The following is a 23,088-nucleotide window of genomic DNA, read 5'->3' as shown; positions in this document are numbered from 1 at the left end:
GTAACAATTTTTACCCAATAATTTTTCCATGTAATTATTTTTACTCTCGTTTTGACTAACTATTATGTTTATCCTATGCCATCTTTTAGGACGCTGTGTTGAGGGTTTCAAGAATATGAAGTAGTATAACTTCCGGAAAGGAAATGGCATGAGTGTGGGTAGGAGCCTTTTCAGGATTGACGGACTTATAAATCCATCCATCCCGCTGACGTAGAAGGCGATGTCACCAACGTGCTTATATCAAAAGTCTCATCTAGTGTATTTTAAATCGTTGTATTTAAGGACGTGTTGGGGAGGAGGGAGTTGTTAGGGGGAAGACGAAGAATCCTAAGTGCGCATTGAGAGTTATGACGGAAATACGTGAAAAAGCCTCCACCCCAGATGTAAGGTGGATTCACTGGGTTTCACAGTTCAGAGAATTAAATAAACTTACCGGTCGCGGGATATGAAAAAATATGAAAGGTGAAAATTTTAACGTAAATTTTTACATAAATTACATTTTGCGCATAACAAAGATTTTACCCAAATTATCATAATGTCAGTTCAGTTCATCAGACAAACCCAAAATTATTCTTAATGTGCTCTTTCAAATTCATATCTACATTCATATTTACACGACTAAAAGAAACATTTAGAACAGGGAATATTTTATTACTATATCGGACGTAGTGAGTCATATGTGTTATTGTGTCATTAAGATAATAAGTGCTCACGTTTTTATGATGACACATCTTTGATAAAATCACATGTGTATATATGACACTGTCATATACTCGTATATTCATATCACACCCAGCTGAGACCAATGCAATTAATTCGAATGATTTTTTTGGATTTTTTATGAAATAATGTCCTTTGTTTCACTCAGCAATCTTATGCATCCTGTGAGGACGTAAGGATGATCACCCGTATTACAATATTTACCCCTACAGAACACATGTGGGAAATGTACAATTTTGTCCCATATATAGAGAAGTGACATGTACATTGTACACGCAAGCATTCTTCATCCGACAGAAGTCGGGAAAAACAAAAAAAAATTATTGACTATTTTCCTACTGGTCCAACAAAGCTCAAGGTGCTTGTACACACTGGTCTCTAACTGAACAACTCTGGGATTAAGGTGAATTAAATGTGCCGGTTTCCTGTTGAATTTACATTATTTGTACGGGCTCCGCTTTTCCCATACAACAACATTTCACATTTAGCTCTTCTAAATTATGTGAATAATGATTACTGCTAAGACAGTCGGATTATTGCATCCCAAGTTGCGTTATGTTGTAAGACTGAAGGGATTCGGGAGATGGAGGAGATCGTATTTGCAAATGCTGTGGAAGGAGTGATCATGGATCTTGAATAATAGACCCATGTGGTAGGAATGAGGAAACACATAGGTCGGCAAATTGTTTTACAGCCGAGCTGTTGAACCCAACTTGTAGAAATGAACCGTTCTCTAGTGATAAATTTCAACCGTGTACACATGTTAGGTGTGCATGTTTCCCGACTATGCACTGGGGAGACGAAGATTGAAAAGTACCAGCTGGCTTTCAGTTCTGATCACCAAACACGGCTCGTACCATTTCAAAGCAACATTTGATTCTTAATGTTGATAATAAATCATCGTTTCTTTTTACCATTTTCTTCTACGCTCAAAAATTTCTCTGCGATGCTCTACAGTTTATGCAAGCTGTTTTAATAGCGTATCTTTTCCTGCATTACAAGCTGAAGTTTTCCAGTTTCCACTTTTCTTTCCTTGTTTTTATGTTTCTATTCTTCCGTGCAGCTTCTTGATTTTTAAAATATGGTTGTGTACTTGAACTCAGAGTTTCTTTTCCTGTCTTTTATCTCGTCTTGAATTGCTAAACTTACATTCGTGAAGTAGGAATTCTTAAATTTGCTCAAAATATTATTTTAAAAAGAGTGCTCGACAAACAGGTGGCTTGAATCTTCAACTGGCATTTAGATAGACTCCTCATTTGATTCCTTCAGCGGTTACGGATATTTTATTTAATTTATTTATTTTTGGGGAAAGTTGACAGATAATCTTAACATTAACGTATATTATTATACTAAAAACAGTTCTACTATCGATAGTGAATCGTTAAATTGTATCAATGAAGTAATTTATTTTAGTTACAATATATGCTGTGGGTGGGTGGGGAGGGTGGAAAAGGGCAGACATAAGATTGGGATAAGGGGACGATGGACGAAGTGGGAGCCCCCATGGCATATACTGATCCCCAGATTTCCATCGACCTCTCATAACTTTTTCCTTTCCACAACTAACTCATCTTCCTTTCTTTAAGAACCCTCCACACATCATCCTCGAATGTGACAAGAGGATTTTTTTTATTCAGAAAGTAACCGGTATTACCATTATGCGTTCATCTTTTTTAATGTGAAACCGCACAAGAGTCCAAACTGTTCCCAAACGTCTGGAGCGAGTGAGACTATGGCATCTTAAATTGGGATATGTTGTGAGGCTGAAGGTAGTTAGGAGGGAAGGAGATGGCAAGAGAAAGGTGGTTAAGTACCTGGCTATTCAGATCTAGTCACCGAACACTGCCAAAGCTATTTAAAGCAACGTTTCAATTCTGAACGGTTGTCTTACACCATGGCGATACTGAGAGTATCTTCAAACGTGACGCAAAAATACTATATTTATTGTTTAAATGAGTAAATTGCAAAATAACACAAATTAAACAAATAAAATTTACTTGGGAACCCGCAACCTCCGGTTTTCTAGTCAAGATATTATATTTCATTAGCTTACCGCAGTTTTGTCTCCAAAAAGCGGCTTAAGTATTCTTTGAAATGTTAAATTATTTTCAAATACTTAAAAAGGTTTTTATCGGCAACTAACTTAAGCCTGAATACTTTATTCCACAAAAAGCTCGTTTTGTGTAAAATCGTACTTATAAAGGTCACCTAGTGTTTACAGCTTTCGATTGAATGTCAAGTTCACAAAAAAGACTTTATTGAAGCATTTTTTTGATCGTGTGAATATAAAAATAAGTTATCGATAGTGTTTTTAAAATAAATAGTAATATAAAATAAAGCAATATCGGATTCCAGCCATGTTATATTTTGATATGGTTCGCGATTGAGTGAACTGAAAAATCCTTTGAAATCTCAGAACTTTTTTCACGATCCTACGCAAATTCCATTTGTTTTTAAAATCAAATTCTTCTCACAAACCACAAATCTTTCTTAGAATTTTGATTTTAACTTTTATTATTTTATATTATAGAAACAAACAGTACATGCTTTACAGAAATGAAACAATATACCTACAGGAATAAGATATTTCATGTTAAGCACTATGATATGTTTCCTTGTAATGTCTGCTAAGTGGTATGTTTATTCCTTAATTACCAGGTGACGTGTATCGTATATGGGTGTGTCTGTGTGTGTGTAACGTATGTGTGAGTATTTGTGTGTGCCTGTATTGAACAGTTTAAATTATTTACATGATGCTACGTTTGAATTTGGTCAGTGAATCCTAACAAATGTAAATGTTAGAGTTTTGACAAATATTATTTAGAGTATGAAGAGCTCGGTTAATTTTCTAATTAAATGCTGAATTTGTTTTATAATTAAGCGCGTGGAATAGCACTGTATGTCGTGTACGTCTCAAAAGGTATGTTAAAATTAATAAGGTACAGTCGATGGTATTGTTTAAAATTCTGTGAATAAATATTGAGTCAGTTACTACTCGTCTTTGCTGCAAAGTTTCAAATGTATATTCAAATTTATTGTTGAATTTGGAGGTAACATTTTATAAATTCCGGAAAATTCAACAATACTATCTCTTAAGTACAGTGGCCTGGTCCCCTAAGTGTTGTGTAAATGGCAAACCAATTACACTTAGTACTCGTGTGCTGTATCACATGATGTCTACTAATATAGTAGAAATTTAAAAAGCAAATAAAAAAACTGTCCATCTAAAATTAGCCCTAGCAAAAATAATGATCATCCCAAGATATAAAAATATGTTTGTACTTTGTAACCGATCGAGGAATCCTTACATGTTAATTTACGGAAGCGTAATGGGTGCCATCCTACTTATTCTATTTCTAGCCTACAGGGTGTTAGATAATTTATTTTATTATTTAGTTATATTCTCCGTTAAACGATTATACACCAATATATTTTATTTATTTATTTTACGCCTATTAAGGATTTTATATACATAATATATAACAATATTTAAGAAATTATTCTCGTAAATAGTGCAGGAAATGACTGTTTAAAACAAATATATAAAAAAAAAATTGAATTTGATCCACACAGTATGTAGGTACAAAATATAAATATAAAATATCCAAAATAATTTTTTTTTGGTTTCAGCCGACAAAATACTGTTAACGTGCAAAATACTGTAATACCGTCAATTAAAATAGCTTTATCAAAATATTCCCCTACTCGATGAAAAAAACTTCTATAAGGTATGCTTATATAAAGAAATTGATGTACTAAATATATCAACAACATTGGGGTTATATCAACACCATACCCCCGACCACCATAACACGGGCATGTGCCTAGCATGGTGGTCGAAAAATTCCTCAATGCATGTAACTATTAATTTAATTGAATAAAGAAACATTAAAAAAAAAAAATTGTTTCCTAGCTGTTGAATCCGTCGCATAGGAGTGTGATATTGGGATGTTGATATAGAATTGCTGCAATAATATGGTAGGTACTGTCTTGTAACCGACCTGCTTGGAGTATGAAAAGAGATTACATATAATAAATCAGGGGTATCAAACATTGAATTAATGATTTTATACAAAAAGGTTAAATCGGAAATGATTCTACGATCAGATAATTTTATTAAATTTAATGAACAAAGAAAGTTATCGTAATTAAAGTTTTCTCTAGGAATGCCCATTTTAAAATTTACATATGTTAAAAATTTATTTTTGATTCTTTCAATCGCAAGTAAATGAACCTCATAGTTTGGGGACCAAACCGTGTAATTGTATTCTACATGACTCCTTACTAGTGAAATGAATAATGTTTTAATGACGGAGAAGATCAAAAAAATGAGGTAAATGTAAGTATAAAAAGGTCAAAAGTAGTTTTAATATTTTGTGAGATGCGTCAAAAAATAGATGGTAAACTGTCTCGAGTGAAAATGTCGATAGTCAATGCATTATCGTTAAGGCCGAGTGTAGTTTTTTATTAATTTAAAATAATGATAATATTATTAAGCAAATCGATAATGATAGTGTTTTCAACAAGTAAAATTTTTTTTATACATTTTTTAAATTAACATAGGCTTAGTAATTATCAAAATCAAATCGAAAATATGACCTTTTTCAGACCGTAATACGTGCGTTTAAAAAAATACTATTAAAGGCTGAATATCGTCAAAAAATACCTGAAGGGGTTTTCTTTAAACGTACGAAAAAAAAACTAAAAAATAAATAAAATAGGTTCGTAGTTTAATTTTTTCATAAACACTAATTGTTCTTGTTTTTAAAATGCAGATTATAAAACTTTGGATACGTTTATTTAACAAAACTAAACGATAAATTATTGGTATTATATTTTTCCATTTTTTAAAGTTAATTTAATATTTTTTATACTATAATTTAAGAAAGAAAACTTATATTTTTAAATTACCTTTAAAATTGGCCGTTTGGTGGCGCCTATTTGAAAATTTTAATACGGTAGAACATCGAACTAAAAGCTTCTTTTAAATATCCCAACAGATGGCGCTATCATGGTCGGAGTCTTGGTTATTGTTCATTTTTCAAACCGATTATATTATTAAGTTATTATTTATTAAATTATATGATAATTATTAAAATATATATTATAATTAAAATATATTAAAATATTATTATTATTAAATTATATGATATTATACCATATTTTTTAAAAATTAAATATCAATAATATGATAATATTTTGTAATCCTACATGTATTTAAAATGACTGACTTTTTCATTTTTATATATAAATTTTTTGATAGATCTAATACGCCTAAATTTTTTATAAGAGAGCTAGGTACGAGAATGCCAGTAGCCGAAATTACAAATGGTAATATTTTTATAGTCTGAGAATGTCAAATTCTTTTGAACTCATTTCCTAAATCTGTGTATTTTATTATTTTTTCAAAAACAGATTTTTCGATATTACAGGAATTTATATATAAATTAAGAAATTCTACACCCCGACACAATACTGTCAAGAATTTGCTTCTGAGGAGAGACCTCATGACCAAAGCCATAATCTATGGCAGAATCAAAGAAAAGACTGCGATTGACTTGTACGAGGAAAGATACAAGGTAAAAGTGTCGCCATGTGGTATTTTTGTGAGAAAGGAATGGCCATACTTGGGGGCAAGTCCAGATGGATTGGTTGGAGAAAATGGTATAGTGGAAGTAAAATGTCTGCCCTCAATCGGAAACAAAACTATTTTTGACGCAGCTCTGGAAGATAATATCTTCGTTGCCGTGCAGAATGGAATACTTGTGTTGAAGAAGTCACATAATTATTTATTTCAAGTTCAAGGACAATTATTCATTACTAGAAAGGACTTCTGTGACAATATAATTTATTCTGAAAGTGGAGTAGAAGTAATAAGAATATATCCTGACAATGAATTTGAGCTAAAAGTGTTACCACGCCTGACAAAGTTTTTCAACGAATCACTTTTGCCAGAGTTAGCGGATAGCCGAATTCAACGCGGTATGAAAATTAGAGAACCTGACCACGTTGTCAATGCTCTACAAGCCAAAGTTTTAAAAGCCAAAAATGTAGTTTAGTAGTGTTTTACAGTATAATTGGCGTATAAATCTGTGTTGCGTCGGTTGTGTATTGATGTTTGATCTATTTGTTTGTGTTAGTGTGTTTGTATTTTGTATTTTTACGGTTCGCTAAAACTTCTCCTATACTTGCGAACAAGTTATTCACATGATTTGCTACAGTTTCTGTACTTGTATTGGTATCTAATTTATTAATTTAATATTTAGATGTTCAATAGTATTTTTCTGTTTGTATTTTTGTGTGTATGTAACTTCTTTTAATATTTTCCATATTTACTTTGGGTTATTTTTTTTCAAGTTTTTCTTTATAGTACAATTCTTTAGCTATTCTAATAGTGAAGATGTTTATATATCTTTTATAGTAATTAAGTTGTTCCATGCAGGGCCGGATTAAGCATGTCGGAGCCTCTAGGCAATGCACGTCTCGGGGCCCCTTCATCCTTTTTTAACTTCAAAAAAAAATTTTTTCTTCCACAACGTAATTATATTCATATTTAATTTGTTTTTTATACTACATTACGAAGGTATGCCTATAATTGTAAGATAAAGTACTTGAACTATACATCTATGGATATTATTATGGATACGGCACTGGTTCCATGTCGTACGGTGTATTTTTAATTTGTTTACGAATTTTGTCTCGTTTCCCTATGTTATCCATAACATTGTATTAAATTTATCCCAGGATTTTTCGACATTCTTATTTGTGCTATAATAGCACCGTTACTTTCTACTAATATTGTTCTATGCTATAACAGCACTATTATTGTTAATTTTTGTTATCTTTTCATTACCTTGTATACTCGTATACTGCATATTCTTTATTAAACATTATTTTATCAATATTTTATAAGGAGCACTGTAGGATTATTTTTAATTTTGTCATAGTTTTAAGCGCACTTGAAATGAAATAACACAAAACTGCGATATACAAATATTACCTTATTATTAAATTGTTAAAGCAAACCATTTCTCATTAGTCATTACACACGACGGCATTTTGGCACTTTTTATGCATTTTACTTAGTTGTAGCAGTATAGTTGAATACATAAAATATTGTTGAACTAATCTCTCGCTGACATCGGATTAGCGGGTACAAATTCTCATTTTATGAAAATATTATAAAATAAAAATAAATAATAGTGGTTCAAGATTTGAAGACAAGATAAAGTATTATATATTATAATATGTAATGTAACATTATATATTTTAACATATAATTTAATGTTTAAATGTTCTAAAAAAATAAAAATAAAATATAAATATATATATATATACATCATCATACACCCGTCATCTCCTTCGAGGTCCACAATACCTTCAGTCTCACAACAACCCCAATTGGGGATGCCATAGTCTCACTGGCTCCAGACGGGAGCAGTTGGGACTCTGGTGTGGTATTCAAAATTTTTTTTTAAAATGAAAACAATATTGTAAATATTATAATCAGATGCCAATTATATTTCCTACAAATATACATCTAATTTCGAGAAGTTGAATAAAGTGTTTTTAGCACGGCAAAATGGCAAAATTGCAATATTATTGTAACAATAGCAATATTATTATAGTAGACTAATAAAGCGGCCGCTACACTACTCGCTTCGACGCTTCGACGAAGTCCTCGACGAAGTTAGCCGAAGTTCGAAGTGCGTGCCCACACACTCGTGCAACTTCGCGAGTAACTCAGTCCAACCAGTCAGTGATTGGTTTATTTATGCCGTGACGCTTCGAGTCCTTTGACTCGGGCGCATTTACCGACAACAATCGGAAGTCGGGCGAAGCGAAGCGAAGTTGCCCGAAGCGAAGCGAAGTTCGTGCCCACACTATCGTATTCGGTCAACTTCGATCAACTTCGCGAGTAGTGTAGCTGTAGTAGTGTAATTTATAAACACATTGAAACGAAAGGAACGAAGCAACCGCAAGCAGCGTTATGCGTTGTTTGCGGTTCCTTCATTCCTTTCTCAAAGACAAATACATAGCACTATCTTTTTTTATGTCAATACAAATATGGGATGCTAGGAAGAGGAATATGGGAAAATACCTGGCTATACAGATTCGGTCACCTAATACGGCTAAAGCCGTTTCAGGCCACATTCCGATTCTTTTTTTAAAATATATTACTTTGAAAAAGTTTATTTGTATTTATTTTTGTTCCATTTCCATAGTCCTCAATAAGTTTTATACCTGTTCTGAGGTCTACATACTACAAACTGAAACATTCGGTCGGAGCCGCAATGTTTTTTTTTTATTTTTGTGGGCCTTAGAAAACAATAATGTTATTTATAACGGTTTTGTTGACCCAGGGAGAACGAACACAGGTTCTCTGTTTTTTGACCAGATGTAGGTATATTTTTTACAATGCCTGCCGGCGTAGTCCGGGTGGTAAGGCTTTGGACTCCCATTCCGAAGGTCGCGGGTTCGAACCCTGTGTACGCAAATAAATTTTATTTGATTGATTTGTGTTATTTCACAATTGATTAATTAAAATAATAAATACTATATATGCGGCACGTTCCAGAGTGGAAGATACTCCCAATATCGCCTTGGTGTAAGACCACCATTCAGAATTGAAACGTTTCTCCAAATGGCTTTAGCCGTGTTTAGTGACTAGATCTAAATGGCCAGGTACTTCCCCACCTTCCTCTTCCCCATCTCCTTCCCTTACCCACTTACCTTCAGCCAAACAACATACCCCAATTGGGGATGCCATAGTCTCACTGGCTCCAGACCGGAGCAGTTGGGACTCTTGTGAGCTATTCACTATAAAAATACTATGTAAAACCAAATGCCAAAATGTTTTTAATAGAGATATACATAATTAAGAAATTGGCACATACATCATCATACATGTCATAATATGGAAAATCAGGACTAAAGATATATGAAGAAATAATAATAATATAAAATGAAATGTCAGGCTTTCTGTAAAAATATTAAAATACATACAATTAAATTAAATGTTACCTTGTATATATTCGTTTATATTCTAACGTAGTATAAACTAATTAAATAAATAATACAAAAAAAATAGTGCCATCTGGTAACTGAAATTCATAACTTTTATAACGAAGATTTACATTACCGCCATCTTACTGTTTTCAGGCAAACGTTTTTAAAATAAATTCTAGTTAGAAAAAATATTGTTTTGGAAATGAACAACAGAGTTCGTGTGTGTCGAAAATAGTTGATTTTGTCATGTCTACAATCGGTCTTAAGCAAATGAGTCGCTCTGTTGATTAGCGTGGTCTGAGAGGTAGGAGTCCTCGCTAACGGAGCATAAAAAAGTTCACGGGATCTCCCACGAGTATTATAATTTAATCAGTTAACCTCTTTCAAAATTAGTGGATTAAGTATTGTTACAGAGATTAACTTTGAAAAAATGTTTAACTAAAATTATTTACCGATGGGTTTTGGGCGGGACTGAAGGTGTTTAAATAGTTATATTCGCAATCGAAATCAAAATTTGTTAAATGAATTTGGGCAAAGAAATGAGAGTATGCGGAATATATGACGCGAATGTGAACGGTAGAATAGGTCAGGGAAGCACGAGGAAGACACGATATAGTGAACCAAATTCTCAAGTCGGACCATTTCAAGAGTCAGAAGAACAGGTATATAAGCTAATGAAGCAAGTAGTGTGCGCCAAAACCAATTTTTTTGGCGGTCCTTCCTCTCTGTCTCTGTCTGATGATTAATTAGTTAGATAATATTCGATGATTATACTTGCCAAGTAAAATCAACAAAATATAAAGCACAATTGATAAACGAGGATCATCAAGAAAGTTACAAGAACTCCTTAGGCCGGGGGAAATTTTTTGTTTAGTTGTTGCACTTGGCGTATAAGAGGATCATAAAGGTCAGTTAATTTGATCCCACGTGTTTGTCAACCATTTTGTTCAGCCACAGTAAATTCTTCCGAAGGGATCCTCGCGCGCTTCCGCTTCCTCCCGTTCGTGCAGATCCACGCGGTACATTCAAAACCATAGAAGAGGAATGCAGACCCGGGGAGTCAGCCTCCTGCATGACAACGCCAGGTCTCACACCGCGTGAGTTTCACAGGAGGTGCTGACATAGTTTGTGTGAGATATTGTCACCCACCCCCCTTTTCACTTAACCAAATGATTTTTTGCTGGGGAAACGTTTTTCCAATGATTAGGAGGTCAAGGAAGCTGGGAAAAAGTGGCTGAAAGAGCTGGCGGCGGAGGTTTATGACACTGGCATACGAAAATTTGTGCCCCGACTACAGAAATGTCTCGATCTCTATAGTGCGTGATTTCGTTGAAAAATAGTTTAATATATATCTGAGAAGTATCCTGTGAATTTCAATTAAATAAAGCATTTTTGATCCTACATAAATATTGTAACCTTACTCTCAGGATGACCGTATATTTGCAGCCAATGATATACTAATTGTAATACTCTGTTGGTACTCCAGGCTCGAAAGAACCAACAAATGGTGTGGCAAAACTGTGACTCCACTGTATAAGCTGCTTGGATAAGCCATTTGCAACACACTCAAAGAAACAGTCCCAAAACTATGTCAACTGAAATTATGTAATATAGTTGTTATTTATCTTCGCATTCGCTGAATTTCATGGACAGTATTCTTCAATATTTTAAATCTGGGCTTCTGGAACATAACATAAGCCTAGACTGGAGTATGTGAGAAAAAGGACATAAACTTTGCCAGCTCAAAAATTATTCACTAGTAAAATGAATATCAAATTCACATAATGTTTCCCTAGTAAAATGAGGTTTAAATTCACAAAATGGTTCAATAGTAATATGATTGTTAAATTCACAAAATAATCTATTAATAATATGAATTTTAAATTCATAAAATGATTCACTAGTGAGATGAATGTTAAATTCACAAAATGATTAACTAGTAATATGAATGTTAAATTCACAAAATGATTCACTAGTGAGATGAATGTTAAATTCACAAAATGATTAACTAGTAATTTGAATGTTAAATTCACAAAATGATTCACTAGTCATATGAATGATAAATTCACAAAATGATTCAATAGTGAGATGAATGTTAAATTCACAAAATGATTCACTAGAATATAAATAAATTTTAAATTAATGTAAAATTCAAATAATTCTTCGTCAATCCTTCCTGCCTGAGGTATTAACATCTTCTTTTTCTTACAACAATTATTCGGTCATGGTGACATTTTAGAATGGGTATATTGGGTAGGTAGGACCATTGCTGGATATAATACTGAGGTTCACACCTACAGATTCCCATATGTACTGCGTGAACTCTAATAAAGCTTCAGAATATTTCTCCCACAAACAAGATGTTCATAGTTTTAAAAATTTGAATATTGTTAACTTGAATATTGTTAAATTTATTATGTGTAAATCAGTTGAAATTTGCCTACTGAATCACTATGGAATAAGAATATACTGACTGATAAAGGAAGTCAATAGTGTCAAACAGTGTTGTTAGTATAGTTCACATACACGGAGAAAACTTCCTGATAAAAATATTGCTAATTTATGAAAAATCTCTTAAAATTATTCGTATTCCTGTTATAAACGGGATTGTAGGCCATATAACCCGATAAGCTTTAAGTAAACCACTAACGTCCGAACACGTTTTCATAAAAGTTTCGTCATGATATATTATTGAGACCATCGCAAATTATAACGAATTTACAAACACTTTATTCAGTTACAATTTTAACAGGATTACTAATAATTTGAAAAAAATTCCAAAATATCAGTAAGTTTTACTCATTTCCCCCGTGTAAAAAACATTACAAAATTAAACGCCAATCAGTTTATTTTGAGTATTTATTATCAAAAAATTAACATATTATTATCAAACACTATTTTGAATATCTTAGTAAATCGCATTTTTAAGTTGATAAAGCTTATAAAGTTAAAAATATTACGTTAATGCGGTAAAATACAACATTTATTCACTTTAATCATTTGCAAGGTCGGTAAATACAAATTATTTATGCCTGAAACAAGGATTTAATTGAATCAATAATTTTAACGAAATTAATATGGCTGAATTGATTTACTAGTCTCCAAGGTCTATGTATCTGTTTGACACATAATGGCACATTTATAAAAGTAATTAATGTATTTGGTACATATTTTTTTAATTTTTTTATTATTTTAATATAGATCATAGTTACATTAATACATACATATTTTGCAAAATATAATATTTAGGTACATAATTGGTCATGTATACCTTATCAGAAAAGAGGAGCTCTTGTGCCTGAAAATATCTATGTATATTTTGTGCCAAAAAAATGTATATTTGATATATTATATTTGACTCCTGTCATCGATTTTTCATTTAACTAAAAGGGAAATCGGGATATTTGTGGATTATTTGGTTAACTCAAACCCTTTGGAATTTCTAAAACGTTTCACTTTTTTGTTATTAATTCCACTTGAAATCATTTAAATAATATATTTTGATCATCCTGTATGTTTGGGTAAAATGCCACACGAACACGTGTAAATCTTCTTGGGCCGATTTTATGTGCTTAAAATTCAACGTATTTGTCCTACAGGGTGGTCTTAACCCTCTTCTTGGCACCGATAGAATTAAGCATCACAAAAAATATTTTTTTACATATTTGAAGTCTGTTAGGCTTCAGATTCACAAAAACAAATGAAAAATATTTTTATTGTTTTTTATATAGTTTATTTGGAGTTGTATCCTATAGGATACATTGCCAGGTTGTTAGAAATTAAAATTAAAAAAAAAATTACTGTGGAAAATGAAAAATTATGTCTTAAAAGCTAATTAAAACTATTATTTTGTGTGATATGATAGGAAGCAATTTCTCTTATCAGTAAAACAAAGCCTTAGGCCACATTTTATGCAAAATACAGACGTTTGTCCAGAATTGCATAGTCGGCATCTTCCTTTTTCTTTATGTTCCGGAAAATGTCCTAAGTTATCAAACCGGACTTCATCATCCGGCTTGGCTTTTACCGGATTCTTTATTTTGTTTGGTGGCGTTGTGATGTTTCCGATAGGACGGCCCCGTATTTTGTTTTTGTAAAGCAGACCATTTGCAATTTTTAGACGAAAATCCTTCAAAGATATTGGTTTTTTGCTTCCTTCTTTTTGTAGGGACACTTCACGCCGGTAAAGTGCGTTGTTGATAGATATATCGAGTAATTGAGAAAATATCGCCATATACCAACGATGTGTGCGAAAAGTGCATCGGTACAAAGCTATCAGCATATCGGCTAAGTCGACACCACCCATATGGGCATTTTACTGCTTTATTATTTCGGGGCAGGTGACGTCAATTTTTTTTTGTCCTGTTTGCTATATCTTTGTATTGTAGATAATGGGTGTGAGTCTACAAATGAACTTCCAATAATGACAGCACGATTGTCAAACCAAGTGACTGCAGCCAATTTTTTTCTTCTCATCCGTCATTTGATGAAAAGCTCCTCTTCCAAGTCTCTTGAGTTGTATATCAGGTTTAAGTTTACATCCTCGTAATCGATTTCGCCGCATGGTGCCCAGACCTAAAATTCCGTACTCATGACGAAGATGATGCAGAAGTTCAAAAGAGGTAAAAAAACTGTCAAAATATATAACAGAGCATGCCGCATTGGGAATAGACTTACTGAGAGTCAGAACGACTTTTGCCCCCATTCCAAGATTTTTTTCGTAGTTTGAAAATTCACAACCACGAAATGTTGCCTCTCCACCGTATATCAAGAAGTCATATACTATGCCCGAAACCCCCGATCGGACAAACATTTTAAAGCCCCATTTTTTAGGTTTGCTCTTTATATATTGTCGCCCGGAACCTGCTCTTGTTCCTTTGTATGGTATCATTTCGTCGACAGAATTTTATATCTCTTTTTCAATTTTTAAACAATTCTGCTTTACCAGTTCAAAAAGAGGCCTTATTTTAAAATAAACATCCCCATCAACATCCTCATTGTTAACAAAATGAAGATATCTTCTGATGGACTGATATCTTTTGAGTGGCATGATACTTGCCACTTGCTCAATTCGCATTTTTTCAGACCAATAATCAGTGTATGCTGGTAGTTTTATTAGGCCCATTAAAATTTCAATGGCCAGAAAGTCACATATCTCACTGTAGGAAGTATCAATGCATTAAAAAATAAATAAATAAATTTGCTTGATGATTGTGTGGAATACAAATTGGTGTTACAAACTATCATATTGAATGCTTCTTCTGAAAAAAACATTTTGAAGTACTCTAAGGGCGATTTTATCTTCTCTGGAGTTGTAAAATGATTGTCACATATGTCTACTTTTGACATAAAATCTTTCTCTTTCCAATCAAAGTTCATTTTTTTCTTACGATTAACATATCGACGTGTCCGTAGTTCAGCGCTTGAGGTGTTTGCGGAAAGATCAGCAACATGAGCCATTGGTTCATTATCTTCCTCCAATGCATCATGAACAATTCCAAAGTTTGATGAGCGCACTGCAGATGAATCACCTTGTAGTTCATCATCTTCGTCACTTTCAATATCAGAATCTGCTCCCGATATTGGTATTATAGTCAGCATTTCTTCAATTTCGCGAGGCTATGGAAAAATGAAAAAAATATAATATATTTATTTCTACATAATACAATAAACAATAAATACTTGACATTGTACATAAGATAATATAAACTCTTAATAACTTGGCATTGTATCTCAGGGGATACACATTCAAGCAAATGTAATTCACTGCAGACTTGGCGGTGTATATCATAGGATACACACCATTTTGGAATGCAATATAAACAAGATTTGTCACATATGTTACTCAGTATATATTTTTTATTATTCACTGAACCCTTATAAACACGAATTCATTCCTAAAATAATTAAATATCTAATAATGCAAGTAATAAATAAAAATAACTTACAGACAAATTAGCTGTGCGTCTTCTGTTGGCAACCATCTTGCAGCGGTGTGAGTTTGAACTGTCACTGTTCTTCTTAATTAAAAAATATATGGCTCTAGTGGCACTATTTATCAAGTTGAGAACATGTTAAAGCAGATTTCATTAAATTCTGTTTTACCCATGTACCAGTTTAAGTGGGAAAAAATTATGAAAACTATGTATACTATAGGATACATTGCCAAGAAGAGGGTTAAAATAATAAAGCAGAAGAAATGAAACGTGTTGTCCTTGATGTTGTTTCATGTTAAGTTTTTCAAAATCATGTACAAGGTGTCTGGGGATTAACTGCGGAAATTTTGTAGGTTCGTCGGTACTCGGCAGCTAATTGCCACTGATTGATACCGGATTACTTTACGTAATTTTTTTTTAATAATAACTACTTCTTTAATAAATAAATATTTCATTGATGTGTAAGTAAAATCTTCAAAAATTATTCAAATAAATTATTTATAAATATTTTTAGTTAAATTTTCATAAGGCTAATTAAATACAAAACGTATTTCTAAATACATGGTTACTTTACATGTTTTATCATAAACACTGAGTAGTTATAAATAGAATTTGTCTCAATTTATTTAATTATTCAAAATATGCTTCTGAGATCACCACAATATTAATCCCTTAAGTTCTTAATGCTATTACTTCTCAAAATGATGCCTTATTCAGGCATCTTTTTTCATCCTTTGTAAATTATTAAGCACCCACCCTTGAAAAAATTGCAAGGGGCTGTCAGCAGAAAGATTGACGAATTATTAATGTACTTTGATGTATAAATCAAAGCTAACAAAATATTAAACGAGAATCTTTAATAGTGAAGTGTTTAATCGATAGACGATGATAATTGAAAAATCAGCACGTGCATTGCTTGCATATTACATTTTTTTCAATCAATTTCCATAAAATAGTTCAGATAAATGATAAGGTACCTACCTATAAAATCAATTAAAATTATGACTTAGAACCTCAGGGAAATGGGGGGGATGAATTCAAACGTCCGTCACTCATCCCCAAATTCCTACAACCCCTCATACCTTTTTCCTTCCCAGATCTTCTTCACCTTCCTTTCCTTAAAAAAAACCCTCCACACAGCATCCCGAAAGATGTCATAGGCCCTAAGGGAAATTACTTTTTCCCAAGGCCTCTTGTGTGGAGCTAATGTAAACAAATAAATTATATGATAATTACACTTTTTGTAGTTGTTTGTAATGTGAATACAGCTCAAGAGTCCCAATTGCTCCCATCCTCCTGGAGTCAGTGAGACTATGGCATTCCCAATTGGGGTATATTGTGAGGGTGAAGGTAGTAGAGGGGAGGTGATCGGAAAGAGGAATGTGTAGGAGTACATGTGTTCAGATCTGGTCACCAAACACGGCTAAAGCCAGTTCAAGCAACGTTTCAATTCTGAATGGCGGTCTTACATCAGATTGATACTGAAAGTATCTTCCGCACTGGAACGTGACGCAAGTATACGATATATTATATTTAATGAAATAATTGTGAAATAACACAAATTCATTAAATAAAACACGGAGGCCAACAGGCAGAAACACTTTATGAAAGTTTTATTAAAAATATCTCATGCGACATTTTCACGAGCATTTAGTTCCTTAGAGCAGGTAATCCGCATAACTTATATCGACCTGACAAGACATAATAACACTTTTAAATTAAAATTAAACAAAGCGCAGCGTTCAAGATATTGAAAAGTAATAATGATTCATATGTAACACAGAATATAGCCTCCCAGTCAACGAGGCTGGACTACACTGAAGCTAAAAAAATATTGAATGATTCATGTATTTCAACAAAACAATATTCAGAATTAATAACATAACTGATATAAGTTTTGGTGCAATTTGTCCTTGATTTATTCAGGTGTAGCTAATTTGAAGCCATGTACCTAATTCTTGATTTGAAATGTGTGTTTCTTTTGATTAAATGTCTTAGAATTGAACTTGAAAAGTCAGATATGAGATCAGACAGAACATGCAATTATTTTGGTGAATATTCAAAAAATTTGAAATATAAATGTGTTTCAACAACAGATTTCGAACATTTTTTGCCAGAATCATACCGAGTATTTTCACACACACACTTCTTGATCAACGTTCGAAGGTTTTAAATTTTTTACACCGGAGGTCCTGAGACCCCTGACACAGGATCTAAATACCTTTAGGGCCTATGTCATCTATGGGGATGGTGTGGAGGGTCTCTTTAGGATAAGAAAGAAGTTAAAGATCTGAGAAGGAAAAAGGAATAATAATAATAACATAGCATTTATTTAGCGCAGTTTAGTGTCATTTCACTTCAAGTGCGCTTAACTATAACAAACTTAAAAACGGTAATTTAGTATTAGTGGTCATGTTTTTAAAATTATTCCTACAGTGCACCTTACCAAATACAGATCTATTATTATAACACTAAATATACTGTTTAAAAGTCATACAAAGTGATGAAAAAACTTAGAATAACAATAATGGCAGGAAAGGACAAAACAAGAATATTGAAATTAAAAACATAACATAAAACAGGAGGCAGTTTGTGCTCAGAAATGAGAATCTTTGGAGAAGACATTTAAAAGGTATAAGGAGGCAACCGGAACCAAACAATTACTGGAAGTTTTAGAATATGGCTTATTATAGAATATCGAAAAGAAGTTAAGATTTATGAATGGTAATATTTTTTAAATAATTTTCTTTTTAAAGCCCGTTTAAATTCAGTAAATTCTGGAGATTAGAAAGAGCTGAGGGAAGTTTATTGAGGGGTGGGTAGGAATCTGGGAGTTAATGTATACAGGAGTGACGTATGAGTCCATCTCTCCCACTGCGGGGCTAGTCGATGGGTCGAGAGAGAGAGTCCGGCTGGAGGGGTCAAAAGGTCTCCCTCAACCAGTCTCTCCCGATCCAACCGCCACGCAGAAGGTGGGCAAACGCATCCGCCGCACAGACCTAGACAAACCTCACCTCATGAACCCGGGCACTCATGCTAAGTCACCAAAAGTAGCGAACCACTTTGGGTGACTAGACTATTGCTAGTTTCTGAAATCTTTATATCCAAAAAGAGTGTCTGTGACGTGCGGCTGGAATTTGATTTTTCGGGAATTAATAGTTTTATTCCGAGATCACGTTTCAAAGTTAGGGAAAATAGCACCTGATTTTGAAAAACTCTGCTGAAAGACCAAGAAGCGATGAGGCTAGTTTTAGAGGTAGTATTTTTATATATATATAAAACATGGTAATCAGGCAGGATCCACTAAATGAAAACACCTTTTTATTTTCTTTGCTTATTTAAAAGTGATCTTATAAGATAACTTTTCTTTACATTAACTCCTTGCAGGTGACCTAGGGGATAACAGTTTCCGTTCGGGCTTATATCATTTTTTATAATACTGTATAGAGGGTTTTTTTAAGGTTAGGGCTGAGAGGTAGCTCAAAGAAGGAACATTATGAAATGTGGTTAGGAATCTGGAGGTCAGAGTATCCTGGAGTTAGGGACGCATAATTCCATCCCTCCTACTGCAGGGTAAGGCTATAGGTCATAAGAGTCCAACTGGAGAGATCGCAAGGATTCTCTCAACCGTCATCTAGCGATCTGGCACGCTACGCTGTTGGCGGGAAGACGCATCCGACGCCAATACCAAAAAAAAACCCCGCACTATGAACCAGGGCACCGATTCACGGAATATGACGAACCTCTTGGGGTGACCTATGGCGGAGGTGTTAATTGTCCAATAAATGGTTCCCGGGGGGGCGGTATCCATACCCGCATCCCAAATTGAAAGAATCTTAAAATTATGATTTTGTTACTCCTACGCTCACTTTTTATCTCTATCTATATAACTAAAAATGTAAATATTAATTTGTTCAAAATCTTTCATCTCAGAAAGTTCTTCACCAATTATTGCTTTGAAATTTTGACACAACATTGCATTCGAATACTTGTGTGTTATACGTGTTTATATACCGTTAGTATATATATAGCATCTGTGATAGGTAAAAGCATGATTTTTAAAACATCGCCATCTGTTGGACATAAAAGCAACACGTGCAATTATTTCTATATTTGCACAGACAGACTGAGCCACAGCAAAGCGTGGCGCAGTACAGCTAGTGTTCGATAAAATTATAATATAATTATAATAATTAAAATAAAATAACTTTGTTTAAATACCACTTTATTGTATATATTTATAACCAACCGGTTTCAGTTCAGCCCGAACCTTCATCAGGGTTAATAAAAACATATTAAATTAAGTCTTCCACCCCCACCAAAGTTGATGTTCTCTCTCCCTCTTCCAGCTTAACTATAAGTACCCATACACCTCTGTAATTAATTTAATATGTTTTTATTAACCCTGATGAAGGTTCGGGCTGAACTGAAACCGGTTGGTTATAAATATATACAATAAAGTGGTATTTAAACAAAGTTATTTTATTTTAATTATTATAATTATGTATACCCACAAAGTGTTTGCTACAAGTGAAAAATTATAATATAATATTATCGTTGTAGTATTCCTAGAAAGAAACGTGTTGTGCCAACTTTAAAAGAAAACTCCACATCAATACAAAACCATTAGTCACTCATAGTTCGTACGGCTTCATACGCGAATTAAGGTTAAACAACAGCTACCTCCAATATTCCTCGTAGTTCTAGAAACTAGCTAGACAGAAACGACTTTGTTCAAGCCTTTATGTTCTGAAAATGTAATTAATCAACATGCGCGTATCGCACACGCTTTAAATTAGTTGGAAAACGATTTTCTACGTGTTTTTATTATGGAATCGGAAATTAACCCACATTTCGACATCTGAATCTTGGCAGATAAATTTGTTTTCGATGACAATGCATTCCGTTAATTTTAAGTAGCAACCACGCTCGTACACGCGGACATATAAGTTCGAAATCAGATGACATTACGGCAGTAAGTATACAAAATATGTTTCAGTTCTATCCGATCGGCAATTGGCGAGGTTGTTAGCACGGTTGAATCTAGTTCTTGGGAAGGAAGGTACAATCCTTATTCAAACCAAAAAAAAATTCACATATTTCCAAAAAAATATATAAATTGCCGATTTTTTTTTTGAATTAGAGGTTTGATGCCAAAGTAAATAATTCTTAAGCAGTGTTCAATTTTGTGAATTTTATGTTTTACTGGGTTCCGTGATAACTCAACACAGTGACGATTCAACACACTTTTAAAAAGTGATATGAAGTCATAAGAAACGACGAATTTTTTTTTTAACCTAACCCAACCTACTTAACCCAGTTAATAAAGTTTTTGTTTCATCACTTTCCATGACTTTATATAACTTTTTAAAGATGTGATGAATTATCATTGTGATGATTTATTCGGTCACCGTATTATGATGTACATGACTTACATGATGTACTGTATTAAGTAAAAGTGATGGTTAGTTTTTTTTTTAATTTACCTCCACACAGGAGGACCTTAGAAAAATAATTTCTCTTGCCTGTGTCATCTTTGGTGACGCTGTGTAGAGAGTATTTTAAGGAAAGGAAGGAAGGGACATTCTAGGAAGAAAAAAAGTACGATAAATGGGTAGGAATATGGGGTCAATGTGTACAGGAGTGACGAACCTACCTCACCCCATGAGCTCGGGCATCCCTGATAAGTCACCAAATGTAGCAAACCACTAGGGGTGACCTATAGTTCAGGAGTTATTTATCCAATTAATGGTTCCGGGGCGGCGGTACCTATACCGACCGTCCGAATTCAAACCCTGCACGTGCGCTCATAATGCTTTATTTATAGAAAAAAAAACAATAATTGTGTTAATTTTAACCACTTTTGTAAGTACTGATATAAATTATCTGTTGACTGTACCTTTTATTACATTCCGCTTGTATTTTACAATCACACTTAATTAAATTACGCTTACCTTTTGAAACAATGCCATTGTTAAGTAGATTTTCAGATTGGAAATAATTAAAAATCCTGCTTTGATTCACTCAAAAACAATCTAATCAATCATCGAAATACTGCCCATACAATCAGGCTTAGACTACTACTTGTGTTACACCGTCAATATTGACTTGGCAGTGATATGATGTCAGTAATAATCGGGTTTCGAATTACAAAGAGTGTAATGTTATTAGGGTGAGTTACAAAAATACTATTTTTGTAATATGGTGTTTTTTCTGTCAATAATTTACAAATCAATTTACAAACAGAAAGATGTTATTTTATTAATTTTTGTTCGAACAATTTTTTAACTTATGATGGTTATAACCATCAATGTATATATCATTGAAGAATAGTATATTAATAATAAATGTAAACGAAACATGAAACAGAAAAATGAACAACTTTACCTAGTTTTGATCGTTAATTTTTTTTATCATTGAAGGAGAAGATAATACTAATAAATTTAAATTAAACGTGAAACAGAACAGGACAATGAAAGATAAAAATATAACGGTCACAACTAGGAATCGAACCCAGGATATCTTGTCTTAACGGGACAGGCGTCTTAACCAACTTGACTTGAAGATTTATTAGCATTATCTTCTCCTGAAATAATATATTACATTTGTTCATGTTACCTTTTTATTTTGTCTTGTTCTGTTTCATGTTTCGTTTAGATTTGTTAGTATTATCTTCTCTTCTTCTATAGATTACGTGGGGCGGTGTGCGCAAAAGATACAGCGTATGTGTCAGTTACGACCACTAGAGTTGGTGTATAAGATGTAGCCCATAGCTAAGCTAAGCTTGTATGTATGGGATGGTTTTATTTTATTGTTGTTATGTATTTATTAATATTTTGTATTTATAAGTTTATATACATGAATTATAAAATCTTTTTTTTCCTTTTTCACATAAACTTCCTGTCCACACTATCTATAGTCTAGAAAGATTCAACAAATCGGTAAGGCCACATTTTTAATGCGTTAAACACATAATATGTATGTAATTAGATGATTAATTACCATTGACATAAATACAAAAACGCGTCATGTTCATACTAATTGATAAAAAATATGGCACGTTCCTATTTTTAAAATTAAATCGAATACCGAAACGCACGAGAAAATAATATCCACAACGAATTTGCGTGAATGAATGAAATGGCCATAAATAACATCATTCATAGCTAAATGAACGGAACCCATTAGAAAGAGATAGCCATTCAAATAATATGTGGACGGGTGAAACGGCTACATTACTATGAACGCCCCACTTTTTCTTACCTCCTCGCGACAACAGTTGCTAGCTTGAAACGACCCACTGACGGGCGAGCGTGTCTACGAGCAATTTGTATCGACGTCATGTTCAGACTGCTCGCCGCGAAAATGCTCGCCCGTCAGTGAGCCACTTTTACCCTTATTCGTGACCAACTACCAAGCGAGC

This window comes from Hesperophylax consimilis, chromosome 21 (genome assembly GCF_061612785.1).
Source record: "Hesperophylax consimilis isolate HC1 chromosome 21, BYU_Hcon_1.0, whole genome shotgun sequence".
Lineage (NCBI taxonomy): Eukaryota > Metazoa > Arthropoda > Insecta > Trichoptera > Limnephilidae > Hesperophylax > Hesperophylax consimilis.
Note: the sequence above shows the minus strand (reverse complement) of the source record.